Source organism: Dama dama, chromosome 19 (genome assembly GCF_033118175.1).
Source record: "Dama dama isolate Ldn47 chromosome 19, ASM3311817v1, whole genome shotgun sequence".
Classification (NCBI taxonomy): domain Eukaryota; kingdom Metazoa; phylum Chordata; class Mammalia; order Artiodactyla; family Cervidae; genus Dama; species Dama dama.
In genome coordinates this window covers 91,895,666-91,909,221 of record NC_083699.1, presented here as the reverse complement: position 1 = coordinate 91,909,221, position 13,556 = coordinate 91,895,666, and the positions used below count along the sequence as shown (strand labels likewise).

The 13,556-nt window shown below is 40.3% G+C and overlaps 1 protein-coding gene across 3 annotated transcripts in view; it reads left to right on the top strand.

Moving 5' to 3' along the window:
- Positions 1 to 13,556, top strand: part of SLC9A9 (solute carrier family 9 member A9) — a 676,865-nt gene that overhangs the window by 519,358 nt on the left and 143,951 nt on the right. The window lies entirely within an intron of this gene.

The following is a 13,556-nucleotide window of genomic DNA, read 5'->3' as shown; positions in this document are numbered from 1 at the left end:
CCTGAGCTGTTCTGTTTCATAGCCTGGAAGCCCCATTCTAAAGGGGGCTATTTCCTCAGATAAAACAAATCAAGATGACTATAAAATATGTGGGAATTCAGGGTGTCTATAATCTGTGTATAACCTCTAGAGTGCTTAGGACCAGCAGACCCTTGTGCCCTCTTTGCGGCCTCAGAAAGCCTGGACACTGCAGTGTAGGAGCAAGTGCACAGCTCTTGGAATCAGGCAGCCTGGAGTTCAAATCCCTGCCCAGCAACTTGCTTGCTGTGGTCATTTCAGTGAAATTGATTTGATGCACGTTCCACACATGTGGGGCACAAAACAGATGGGCCTGCTTCTCCTGCATGACTTCTCATGTATCAGGCTGAGGTATACAGAAATACAGAAACATTAAAAATCTGCGAAAATGCAGCCTGAAAATCCTAAGGGAAAACAGTTCAAGACAACATGCTGTCACCTCAAGTAAGAGAAGTATCATCTCCAAACTTTGGACTTGAATCTAACATCAGAGTGAAATCTGTCATTAGCAACTTCACTTTAGTTGTTTTTCGCTTGGTACCCAACATTAACACCTGTGTAGCCATGTTGCACCTTTTGCTGAAATTGCAGGTAGACAGACATGAAGTCACAGGTAGAATAACATCATAAATAAGTGATGCTGCTTAATGAATCGTGTCCTGATCCTATCTGAATTTGAAGAGGATCCATCTCTTTTATCTCGTGGTTTCTTCCTACCATCACATCAATGAGGCACAGCTGGTTAGTGCTGCCAGGCAAAATGCTGCCGCTTTCCTGGTTCACACAAAGAAGAAAGGATGCTATATGCTCTACAATAAGGGCTGGAAAATTAAGTTGGCAATGATCCGGCTCATATGCACTTTGAATTTCTTTTGCCACATGTGTTCCAAGGTCAGGCTGGTGCTGTTTTCACTGACTTTACTGCCCAGGAAAGACACCTAACTGCAGGACTGAGCCCAGCAGGGGTGTCAGCACACTGGGCTTAGGGCCAGAGTATTGACCTTCGAAAGGTGATCAAAACCATCTCCTTACACTGGTGAGCTGTAATGAGTCGTCAGGAAGGGCTGGTGGTTAAGATTTTCACAAAGCATTTTATATCATGCAGGTCAACTAATCCCTTCTCCTACTTTCAAGCAAAGCTTTAATCTAAGTTTTGTCCTGCTCCCATATCTTTTTCTTTAAAAGAAAGTGATAGAATAAGAAAATTCATCAAAGAAAATTCTTCATCTTCCTCTAACTGCCTAATACTTTACAGTTACATGTAATTATTGGTAAGATTATCTGCTAGCTTAAATTTTTTCTTTTATAATTTAAATGAATTTTATTTTCACTCATTCACACCATCGTCAATTTAGTAATAATTCTTACCTGAAAATACTTTTAATCAGTTGAAAGTACTTTTTTGTTGTTCTTAGATAAATGAGATATACCACATAGTACAGTGAAAATTGTGCCCCAGTGGCTGAGTGACGAAGAATCCAACTGCCAACGTGGAAGACGTGGGTTCGATCCCTGGGTCAGGAAGATCCCCTGGAGAGGGAAATAGCAATCCACTCCAGTATTCTTGCCTAGAAAATTGCATGGACAGAGGAGCCTGGCAGGCTACATGGGGTTGCAAAAGAGTCAAACATGACTTGGTGACTAAACAACAACAGTGAAAACTACATGGTATTTGGATCTTCGGCAAGCTTTTTACATCTTTGAATCTTAATTTTCCTATCTATATAACGCAAATGATAATGATGTCTACTTCTTCAGGTTGTTAAAACAACCAAGTGAAATTATATTTATGAAAACTACCTAACTTAATCTCATTAAAACCATCTTATCTCACAAACAATTTAATGAAGCAGCTTATACCACCACATATAATAAAATAATAGTGAAATATTTTTAAGAATTTTAAAATTCAGTTTAAAAAATTTATAAAACCAGGAAGACAAAAACCAGAGAAGTAAAAAGAAAATCATAAATAAAAGATCATAAGGTCCTATATACTTGCTGAAGTTAAGCCACAAGTAAGCTTGTTGGTAGCCAAAGATGGGGGAAGGGAAATAATAATCAGCAATATACTAAGTCATTACACTTAGAGAGAAAAATTATACTCACTCCCCAAGCTGTACAAAGCTTCATAGATCACAATGCTTTAAAAGAATTTTCTCACTTGAGGCTTCCCGTAGAGGACATGTGATGAGGTGTCTAACTAACCTCCATGTAATTTGCATGGTTTCTACTGCTCTTCTGCTGCTTAAAAATAGTTTTAATTTTAAGAAGTGTCCTGGAAGTGTTCTTATTCATGCTGTTTGACTACTAAGATAACTACATTTCAGATAAAGGTTTCCATCACATTTTGCAATAATTTTTATTTTCAATATCAAGTACAGGAAACAGTGGGCTCAGGCCGCAAGTAACAAACCACAATACCCATGCAGCTGCCATTTAGCCTGGACAAAGGGGATTTTGGGGGACTTTTCAAACCATGTATCAAAAACCTCTTTACCCTCATTTTGCCTGACAGCTCTTTGCTTATTATCAGCATCTGTTGCTCTGACTATAGAGCATAAATTTAATTCTTAGAAGGATTGTATTTTTCCACTCAGTTTGCATTTTATTAAATTGGCTTTGCGTTAACAAACAGGTATTTTGCACTGGTCAACTTCCGAAAAAAATACTTTACTCTTAGTTGTTGTTCAGTTGCTTGGTCGTATCCAGTTCTTTTGCAACCCCATGGACTGTAGCTCGCCAGGCTTCTCTGTCCATGGGATTTCCCAGGGCAGAATACGGGAGTGGGGTGCTATTTCCTTCTCCAAGGGATCTTCCCAACCCAGGGAACAAACCCGCATCTCCTGCATTGGCAGGTGGATTCTTTACCACTGAGCCACCAGGGAAGCTCACCTTATTTTTAAGTTACCAAGAGCTTAAATTTTCAGATAATTATGGCAGTTACTGATCATAATTTTGATCACTCTCAAAATCAATAATAAGCTTATGTAATGACATGTACATATCCTTGAAGGAATTTCCTCTTTCTCTGTTTCTGGAGTGTAAAATAGCCTTTGGAAAGTATGAACTTGCAGCTGTGACTACCCAGCCGTGTCACGATTTTCCTTTTTGCTTTGTGACACCTTGAAAGTGTGAATGGTATTATGTTCTTACCCATTCCAAACCCAGAAGCTTTAAAAAGCACGTTCCACAAGCAGATATTAAACTTTAAATACATACTGTATGCAAATGTGCCACTTCAAGAAATGAGAGGTATTGCAGCTGTGAAAATTTATTTCTCTTAAATGTAAAAATATAAAAATAAAAACACCCTCAGACAAACTCCCCCCCTTGACAGGACGTTTTCCTTGTACTTGATGCTGTGTCCTTGGCAGCACAGCATTACAGAAAATGTAAGGCTCATTGGAGCACCGTACCTGCCTTCTTAGTTCAATAGAAAATTCCTGCTACCCAAGAAGGGCCACCATTCTTGCTTCTCTTTTTCCTGCTTGCTATCTTTCATGATCATCCTATTATTTGTAGAGTGCTAACTATTGCTGTTAACATTTCTGAATGTTAGTACTTCAGCTGTGTTAACTCATTTACCCGGATAAACCTATGGGTAGGTGCTATTATTGTGTTTGTATTTTAAATAAGGAAACTGTATACAGAGAATTTAAATAACTTGCTGAAGGACATGTAGTGAGAAGAAGTGAAATTTGAACCCAGATAATCTGGTTCTAGAACTTCCACTCTTAATGGATGTGCATGCGTCTGTTCATTCATTCATTCATATAAGCCACCCATGTCAGGCAGGAATCTAAGTGTGAGGAGGATGCATCAGTTACCAATTCAAAGTCTTCACCCTCACAGAGCTTATATTCTAGTGGCAGACACAGAGAAGAAAGTGGTAAACCTCTATACACTGTCAGTTCAGAGAATAATAACAACAGAGCAGGGAAGAGGATGGAGAACAACAGAGAGGCTATGGCTGGCTTCCTTTCTGAGGAAGTGGCCTTTAGTGAGACACCTGAACAATGTGCAGAAGTGAGATGTGCACAGAGGCTCTGGGGTAAACGGGCCAGGCAGAGGGATCGTCAAGGATGACGTCACAGTGGGTTATGTTGTGCTCCATACACAACAGGCAAACCAGTGTAGCTGGAGCCGAGGGAGTAAGGTGGAAGCAAATGGAGCTGGAGTGGGAGAGACCAAGAGGGGCCAGATCATTGGCCATGGTGGTGGATTCATTTCATTCTATGTATGATGGAAGCAAAAACATGCAAGTTTGGGACTTAGAGCAACTTTTTTAAAAACTCATTTTTCTTCCATTTCCAACTCTGCCAACTATTGTTGTTGTTGTTTAGTTGCTAAATTATGTCTGACTCTTTCAAGACCCCATGGACTGTAGCCCTCCAGGCCCCTCTGTCCATGGGATTCTCCAGGCAAGAATGTGGGTAGCCATTCCCTTCTTCAGGGGATCTTCCCTTCCCAGGGATTGATCCCACAACTCCTGCTTTGGCGGGTGGATACTTTACACTGAGGAAGCCCTGTCAACGGATTAACAGTTAACTGTCAACAAGTAACAAGGAGGTTGATTTTCATCTTTTCAAATATAACTTTATTTTTAACACTCTGATTGTATCTCTATGTGCTCTCTTAAGGCTAACTTCCAATTTTATTTTTGCTTCTGAAAATCCCTTCACTGAAATTCTGATTTTGGTTGTCATTTATGCTTGTGTGTAACCTGGGTAGATAAGTTCTGGTCACTGTAGCTTAAGGAAGTCAAAGCAGAGCTGAGAAAGGTCCAGAGAAGGGCAGCTTCAATGAGCAGAGGGAGTTTAAAAGAATCAGGGTTTCTCCAGCAGAAGGACTAGCACCAAGAAGGGCTACAATGAAATGTCTTTAAAAATATGGAGCATGTGAATCAGGTGAATGAAGAGTTGTGTGCCAAACCCCAGAAAACCATAACCTAGAACACCCTTAAATCTGAAAAAGCTCATTTAGAGAAGAATAAAAGTACTTGTTCTTCTGCACAATTGACACTTAGTACTCAGAGTCATCTGGAGTTACAAGACTGGAAATACAAGTAGGTTCAGGAGGGAAAGAGATTCATTAACAGATGGTAGGGTCATCTAGTCATTAGGTGATATTTAATTTTGCCTTGTGATTATTTTCTAATATTTCTAACAAACTTATAGGAAACAGAATAAAGATTCCCACAAATATGTCCCTCAGATTTAACAATTATCTATATTTTTTCATACTTGCTATTGGAGTTGGCCTCATAGAATGGGAATCCTATGGTACATATGAAAAAATATTTCAGAAATAAAATACTAGCCTCTAAAAGGCTTTCCTGATAACTCAGTTGATAAAGAATCCATCTGCAATTCAGTAGACCCCAGTTCAATTCCTGGGTCAGGAAGATCCACCGGAGAAGGGATAGGGCTACCCAGTCCAGTAATCTTGAGCTTTCCTTGTGGCTCAGCTGATAAAGAATCCACAATGCGGGATATCTGGGTTTGATCCCTGGTGTGGGAAGCCTCTAAAATTGATCTGATCCATATGAGAGTTTTTTTTTTTTTTTTTTTAATGTTATTGCAACTAATAGTTCTGTGTGAAAAAGTAAATGACTATCTCAGAGCAAGTATCTTGGGTATTTCTGTGGTCAACACTGAATTTATTTTGGTTTTACTTATTCATGCTTATACACTGAAAAGAATACAACCTACCCACTACTATTTTTACTGAGTAGGACTAAATTCCATGTACACACATATATGCCTTACCTGTAGTTTCTATAATTACATGCTCCAGAAAGCAAAAATAATAAGGAAGAGGAAGCAGAAGAAGATGGTAGCTACTATTTAGTGATTAGGCACCATATATAAAATGACATTTAATCTCTAAATCTGTAAAACTCAGCAGTGGCCACAGGACTGGAAAAGGTCAGTTTTCATTCCAATCCCTAAGAGAGGCAAATGCCAAAGAATGCTCAAACTCCCACACAATAGCACTCATCTCACACCCTAGTAAAGTAATGCTCAAAATTCTACAAGTCAGGCTTCAGCAATACGTGAACCACGAACTTCCAGATGTTCAAGCTGGTTTTAGAAAAGGCAGAGGAACCAGAGATCAAATTGCCAACATCCACTGGATCATCGAAAAGCAAGAGAGTTCCAGAAAAACATATACTTCTGCTTTATTGACTATGCCAAAGCCTTTGACTGTGTGGATCACAATAAACTGCGGAAAATTCTTCAACAAATGGGAATACCAGACCATCTGACCTGTCTCTTGAGAAACCTGTATGTAGGTCAGGAAACAACAATTAGAACTGGACATGGAACAACAGACTGGTTCCAAATAGGAAAAGGAATACACCAAGGCTGTATAATGTCACCCTGCTTTTTTAACTTATATGCATCATGAGAAACTGGGCTGGAAGAAACACAGCTGAAATCAAGATTGCCGGGAGAAATATCAATAACCTCAGATATGCAGATGACACCACCCTTATGGCAGAGAGTGAAGAATAACTAAAAAGCCTCTTGATGAAAGTGAAGGAGGAGAATGAAAAAGTTGGCTTGAAGCTCAACATTCAGAAAACTAAGATCATGGCATCTGGTCCCATCACATCATAGCAAATAGATGGGGAAACAGTAGAAACAGCAGCTGACTTTATTTTGGGGGGCTCCAAAATCATTGCAGATGGTGATTGCAGCCATGAAATTAAAAGATGCTTACTCCTTGGAAGGAAAGTTATGACCAACCTAGATAGCATATTAAAAAGCAGAGACATTACTTTGCCAACAAAAGTCTGTCTAGTTAAGGCTATGGTTTTTCCAGTGGTCATGTATGGATGTGAGAGTTGGACTGTGAAGAAAGCTGAGCACTGAAGAATTGATGCTTTCAAACTGTGGTGTTGGAGAAGACTCTTGAGAGTCCCTTGGACTGCAAGGAGATCCAACCAGTCCATCCTGAAGGAGATCAGTCCTGGGTGTTCATTGGAAGGACTGGTGCTGAAGCTGAAACTCCAGTACTTTGGCCACCTCATGCGAAGAGTTGACTCATTGGAAAAGACCCTAATACTGGGAAGGATTGAGAGCAGGAGGAGAAGGGGATGACAGAGGATGAGATGGCTGGATGGCATCACCGACTCGATGGACATGGGTCCAGGAGTTGGTGATGGACAGGGAGGCCTGGCGTGCTGCAGTTCATGGGGTCGCAAAGAGTCGGACACGACTGAGCGACTGAACTGGACTGAATCTCTAACTTGACCAATCAATATGCATATTATAAACCTGACTTTTTTAAGAATAAAGCTTTATTTATTTAGTTATGGCTGCACAGGATCTTTGTTGCTGCGTGGCTTTCAATAGTTGTGGCAAGCAGGGGCTGCTCTGTAGCCGCAGAGTGCAGGCTTCTCATTGCAGTGGCTTCTTTTATTGGAGAGCGTGGCCTCTCGGGCCTGTGGGCTTTGATAGTTGCTGCAGAGGGGCTCGGTAGTTGTGGCACATGTGCTTAGTCGGGGTCTTTCTGGACCAGGGATCAAACCCACATCCCCTGTATTGGCAGATGGATTCTTAACCACTTGACCACCAGGGAAGTCCTAAATCTTATTTTATGAAGGATGAAATTGGAGTTCCAAGAATTAAACCAACTTTCCCAAGACAACATAAAAGTTCCAGCCACTGCAACAATACCCAAACTCAATTTCTAGTTCCACAGCTCATGAAACTGTTGTTCTCAGCTTGAATTGTTCTCTGCTTAGACTCTACCTCTTCATACTACCATTGGGAAAGGGCCTCCTGGCAGAACAAAAGAATAATATAGGGCTCATTTCATTTGTTTTCCTTCTTTCAAGGATCACAGTCCTTTGCTGCCTGAACTCTAGCACGTATTTATGGTACCAGTTATTCTATCAGCCATTATGTATTTTGAAAGTCGTTTTGTAGAGGGAAACATTGTTCTGTTTCATTTCATTTTCAGGTAAAAATATAACACTCTGCTCAGTTCAGTTCAGTTGCTCAGTTGCGTCCACCTCTTTGCAATCCTGTGGACTGCAGCATGCCAGGCTTCCCTGTCCATCACCAATTCCTGGAGCTTACTCAAACTCATGTCCATAGAGTCAGTGATGCCATCCAACCATCTCATCCTCTGTCATCTCCTTATCCTCCTGCCTTCAATCTTTCCCAGCACTCAAATCACAAGTCTAAATGTAAGGCCCTTGCTTATCTTTGCTATGGTGTTTGTGGTTTGGAGTACTGTCAGTGGGGGATAGCATGAGCTAGGATCTTCTTGTTCCAAAGTACCTTTTCAACTCCAGTACCTTTTACATGTAGAACTTATAATTCTATTAGTAGTATGTAGTTGTGTCAGGCTTATACTACTGGACAATAAATTGTCCTGAAAATTAGTGGCTTGAAATAACAAACATTTATTACCTCACAGTTTCCATGGGTCAGGAATTTGAGAGCAAATTAGCTGAGTGTTTCTGTTGCAGGGTCTCTCCTGAGGTTGCAGTCAGGATGTCAGCCAGAGTTAGTCATCTGAAGGCTCGCCTGGGGCTGAAGGATCCACTTCCATGTCAGCAGGAGGCCTCAGTTCCTTGGTAACTCCTCAAGGAGACTCAGACCCTTACCACATAGATTTCTCCACAGAGCTGCTTGAGTGTCCTCATGATGTAGCTGACTTCCCTCAGAGCTTCAAGACAGACAGCAAGGAGGAAACCACAATACCTTTTTATGACCTACTCTTGGATATTCACCATCCCTTCTGCTCCATTCTATTGATTAAAAATGAGTCACTTAAAAAAAAAATGAGTCACTATATATGGTCCACACTCAATAAGAAAGGAAATTAGTCTCCATTTTTTTTTAACTCATATCTACTATTTATTGGACGATTTGTGAAGCACTATGCAACCAGTCCATCCTGAAGGAGATAAGTCCTGGGTGTTCATTGGAAGGACTGATACTGAAGCTGAAACTCCAGTACTTTGGCCACTTCATGTGAGGAGTTGACTCATTGGAAAAGACCCTGATGCTGGAAGGGATTGGGGGCAGGAGGAGAAGGGGACGACAGAGGATGAGATGGCTGGATGGCATCACCGACTCGATGGGCATGAGTTTGAGTGAACTCCGGGAGTTTGTGATGGACAGGGAGGCCTGGCGTGCTACGATTCATGGGGTCACAAAGAGTTGGACACGACTGAGCAACTGAACTGAACTGAACTGAATGCTACCTGTCACATACATTATTTCAGGTGTTTCTCACGGAAGCCCTATGAGGTAGGTATTGCGTCCACATCTCACAGAGAATACAACAGTTTCAGAAAAATAAGCCACTTGCCCCTGATCACACTGCAAGGGAGAAAGTCTCCATCTTTTAAAGCAATAGGTACCAAAGAGTTTGTGAATATATGTTTTTAAATCACCAAAATATTATATTTACCCGAGCCAAACAATTTATTTTCACTGAATTAACTTGAATCCTTTGTACAGAAAAAATTATTTTTGAAGCAGTCCCCATCCTTTTTTTGTGGTAATGAAGTTATGAGTTTAGCCCATCTGATCATATATCTGTGATGTCTAAGTTTCCTCTTGGCAGTTCTATTCATCCTTGTCTGGTTGTTTCCTTCATTTTTTTTTTCTAAGCGTGTATTTTCTGACTATACCTTCTTGGGAACATTTATGAATTTATCATGGTGTGGGGAAGGTAGAAATGTTTGCATAAAATGCTTTCTATTTGGAGGCTAAGAATTAAAATTACTTTTTAAAACATAAATTTGAAAAAAATTCCCTTTTCCCCCTCAATTGTATATGTCCCCCCTCTTCAGAACCCAGAAATCTTTCCCTTTAGGGACAGAGACTCTAGTCCTCTCCTTGGTCATCATAAAATCAAGGCAATAAATTTTAAATTATCACATGAATACATTCCAAACTGGGGGAGATGTCAGGGCAAAAGTACTGTTATCAAATTCCATTCACACTTACTACTGGAAAAAGTGCTCTGGAACCATAAGGAAACCTACAGACTTATTATGATAATTACCTGTCATTTTCATCATTCTGTACAACCTCCGTTGACTTTAGTATTGAATACGAAATCTTGAGAAATAGAAAGGAAAATCTTCTCTCTTAATCCACTGAATCCCCATGATTCCCATATGATTAGCGCATATGAATTAGCCCACATGAATCCCATATGATTAGCCCAGAGCAGAGGTTCATCTGGTTCACTTAGCAAAGGTCCCTCGTTTGAATATTGATAGAGGAATGTATTTACATTGGCTTAGTTCTTTCTCACTAAGGTTAATACAACAAACAATCGCCTCTTGCTTCAGGGTCTGGTTTTCAAAGATTTCTTGCCAGAGCCTTTTGTTTTCTCTCAGGGGTCCAAATAAGCATAAAACAAAGAGTACCTTCATAATTTTCCTCTTGCTCCCTCTCTAGGGTGTTGCTAGAGGGGTCACTTAAAAGACAACTACTCACTCCCTACTGCGCTCTGCCACTTCCCACCCTCTGATCTATTCCCTTGTTTAAGGAGGAAAAGGAAAGACATCAAATGCCTCGGTCATTTGTACATTTTCCCAGAAATAGAGGATAATAAAGGAACCCGAAATTGCACATATATCAAACACTCTGCCTCTTAGAAGTATCAAGGGCAAATAAAAGCTAAGATTCAATGCCCTTGAATCTCCAGTTCCCATTTACAGCTCTGAAACATGAGATTCAGGGTTGGAAAGTGTATCATTATTATTGAATGGGAGACAGTCGAGAGAACTCAAATCTTGGTCTTCAGTTTCTGGATCCTCCGCTTTTTCCAACATGTGTGCCACTTCCTCTCTGGCATCCAAGAACTCAGATGAGAAGATATATTGCTAGCAATAAAGAAAATATCACCATGTTCTAGATTTTTCTGATGACGGCTCACATCCATTGTCCTGGGGTGTGATCTGATCTCAGCTTCAGAATAATCTAGGTAAATTGATGCTACCTGCTGTCCTCTGCCCATCTGAGCCCCCTCAGGGGCTTGCCCTCCATGCTGCCTCATCAGATACTTCCCATGTTCCTGGGTGGCTGCAAAGGCTGGCCTTCCCTTGGAACATTTATCTTCAACCCCCAGTGAACAAGCAGAGCACGTAGTGGACTAACTCATTTATTTCTCCTCATTTATTGATGGCCTTTCATAACCAAGTTATTAAGTCATCAATAACTTCAGGGAAATAAATGAATGAATCCAGAACTGGGCCAACAGATGTTTAAGACATACACTGAACATTTTATCTCAGATCAGCAGAAAAAGTCAATGCTGGGTCCTCAGTGGTATTTTCCTTACCTGGAAATACATGTTCTGTATTTTATTCTAAAGGAAACCCAGTTTATTTCTCAACAAAGTAGTGAAATGAGTAACATCTCCAGTATCCCAAGTAAATTAAAGTTTGAAAAATAGATTACAAGTGTTAACATTTTCCCCAAAATACCATCTAGTATATGTTGCTCTCATCAGCTGGCAAAAAAAAAAAAAAATAGTTCTGGAAGATTTGCCAGAAATAGATTATACACTCTTTCAGGAGCATTTCTAAGTTCTGATATATTCCCCTCAGGAGATAAAATAAAATGAAAAGGAGATGGAAATGGGAGTGAAAGGCAGGGAAGGTTTCTAAAACCCTGAGAAACCCCTGAAACCAGTATTTAGAGAAATTTATAACACTAAAGTTAAGTTTCTATACAGATACTTTCTGACCTGTCAGTGGTTCAGCCACCTGAGAGGAGCCATGTATTTTCATTACGTTTAGGGGTATATACAGCTGCTCTGTCTCAACCTTGGGTTGAGACATTTGCTCTAGTTTGCTCTTCACTAACCCCAGGGCCCCATGATAGGAATCTTGGCTGCTGCTGAGAAGCCACAAGTGGGGTTGGAAACCACTCTGTGCCACAGTTGCCTCAGTTTCCTCATCTGTAAATTGGGAATAATAATATACAAGAAGAACTTTGAATAGTGTCTGGCACGTGGTATCTGTTCAAGAAGTGTCAGCTATTATTGTTGCTGTCATTAATGATAATACAGTATTTTCCATATGGTTAGGACCTCAGAAACCAGTCAATCTAATTTCCTCCATTCACTTTACAGACAAGGAGACTGCAACCCAAATAGCTTATCAAGCAATGTACATTCTTTTCAAAATGTAAAGGCTGAGTCAGAGGCCAGCAGAAAGAACATCATCTTTGTTTTTATTAACTTTTTATTTTGTATTGGAGTATAGACTATTAACAGTGCTGTGATAGTTTTAGATGGATAGCAAAGGATATTGTCATACATATACATGTATCCATTCTCCCCTAAAGTTCTCTCCCATCCAGGCTGCCCCATAAAATTGAGCAGATTTCCCTGTGCTATACAGTAGGTCCTTATTGGTTATGCATTTTATATGTAGCAATGTGTACATGTTGGTCCCAAACTTCCTAACTATCCCTTCCCCACTCCTTCCCCCTGGCAACCAAAAATTTGTTCTCTAAGTTTGTGAGTCTGTTTCTCTTAAAATATCATCTTTGGAATCCATTAGTCGTACATTCAAATTCCAGCTCTGTAGCTTGCTCACTGTGTGACTTTGGACTCACCTCTTCTCTTTGAGTCTCGCTAGATCCTCACTTGTAAAATAGGTATAACACAACTTACACTGATGAGTTGCTGTGAAAACTGAGAAATGATGACTGAAAAAGTTAATGACCAGATAATGTGACCAACACACTGCCTAGGAATTAATGAGCATTCCATAGCTGAGGACTATTACGGCAAATGTCATTCAATTGGGCTACTGCAGAGTGGGGGCTAGAAGCCTGGGCCCCTGACTGCCAGCTAAGCTCACCACTACACAGCCCACCTTAACTTAGAAACAAACAACGAAACAAAAAAAAACAGAAATTTGCTTAACTCCTTTCTATCAGTTTTCTTCAATGACTATCTTGTCATCAGTAGATGTTACTAGCTATCAAAATTAACCATGCCTCTTGATGGATTAAATTTGTAACTCCTTATTGTTCTTAAAAAGAAAAAGAAAGAAAGCAAGAACTCCAGTGTTGGCCCAGAGCTTTTCTACCTAGTTTAGTTTAGGGAGAACAGTTTTACTCTCCCAGCTGTGCCCCAGCTGCTGACCTGTTTGAGAGATGGTGACTCAGAAACAACTTGCAAATGTTGCAAGATGATGAAGAAAACACTAAGTATAGCAGCAACTTTGCCAATCTGACACCTTTTGCAGGGTAGAAATAGCTAGAGAAAGGTTCAGGGAAGAATGGAAGTTGAACTGGACACCCTGGTTTCCTTTTAGTGGAAATGTAATGAATAAATTCTAACTCTAGATAACAGGGCATGGCATTCCAGGTGTATCAGAAAACAGATCTATGAAACTCAAACATCCATGGAAAGATCATGGATGTCCCACTGAGGAGCTTGGGGATGGGGCATGTGGTCAGGTATGTTTGAGAAAAGCTTCCCTTGCAAAAGTTTACAATGCTCACTTATAAATGAAAGATTCTAAAAATTTCTGTAAA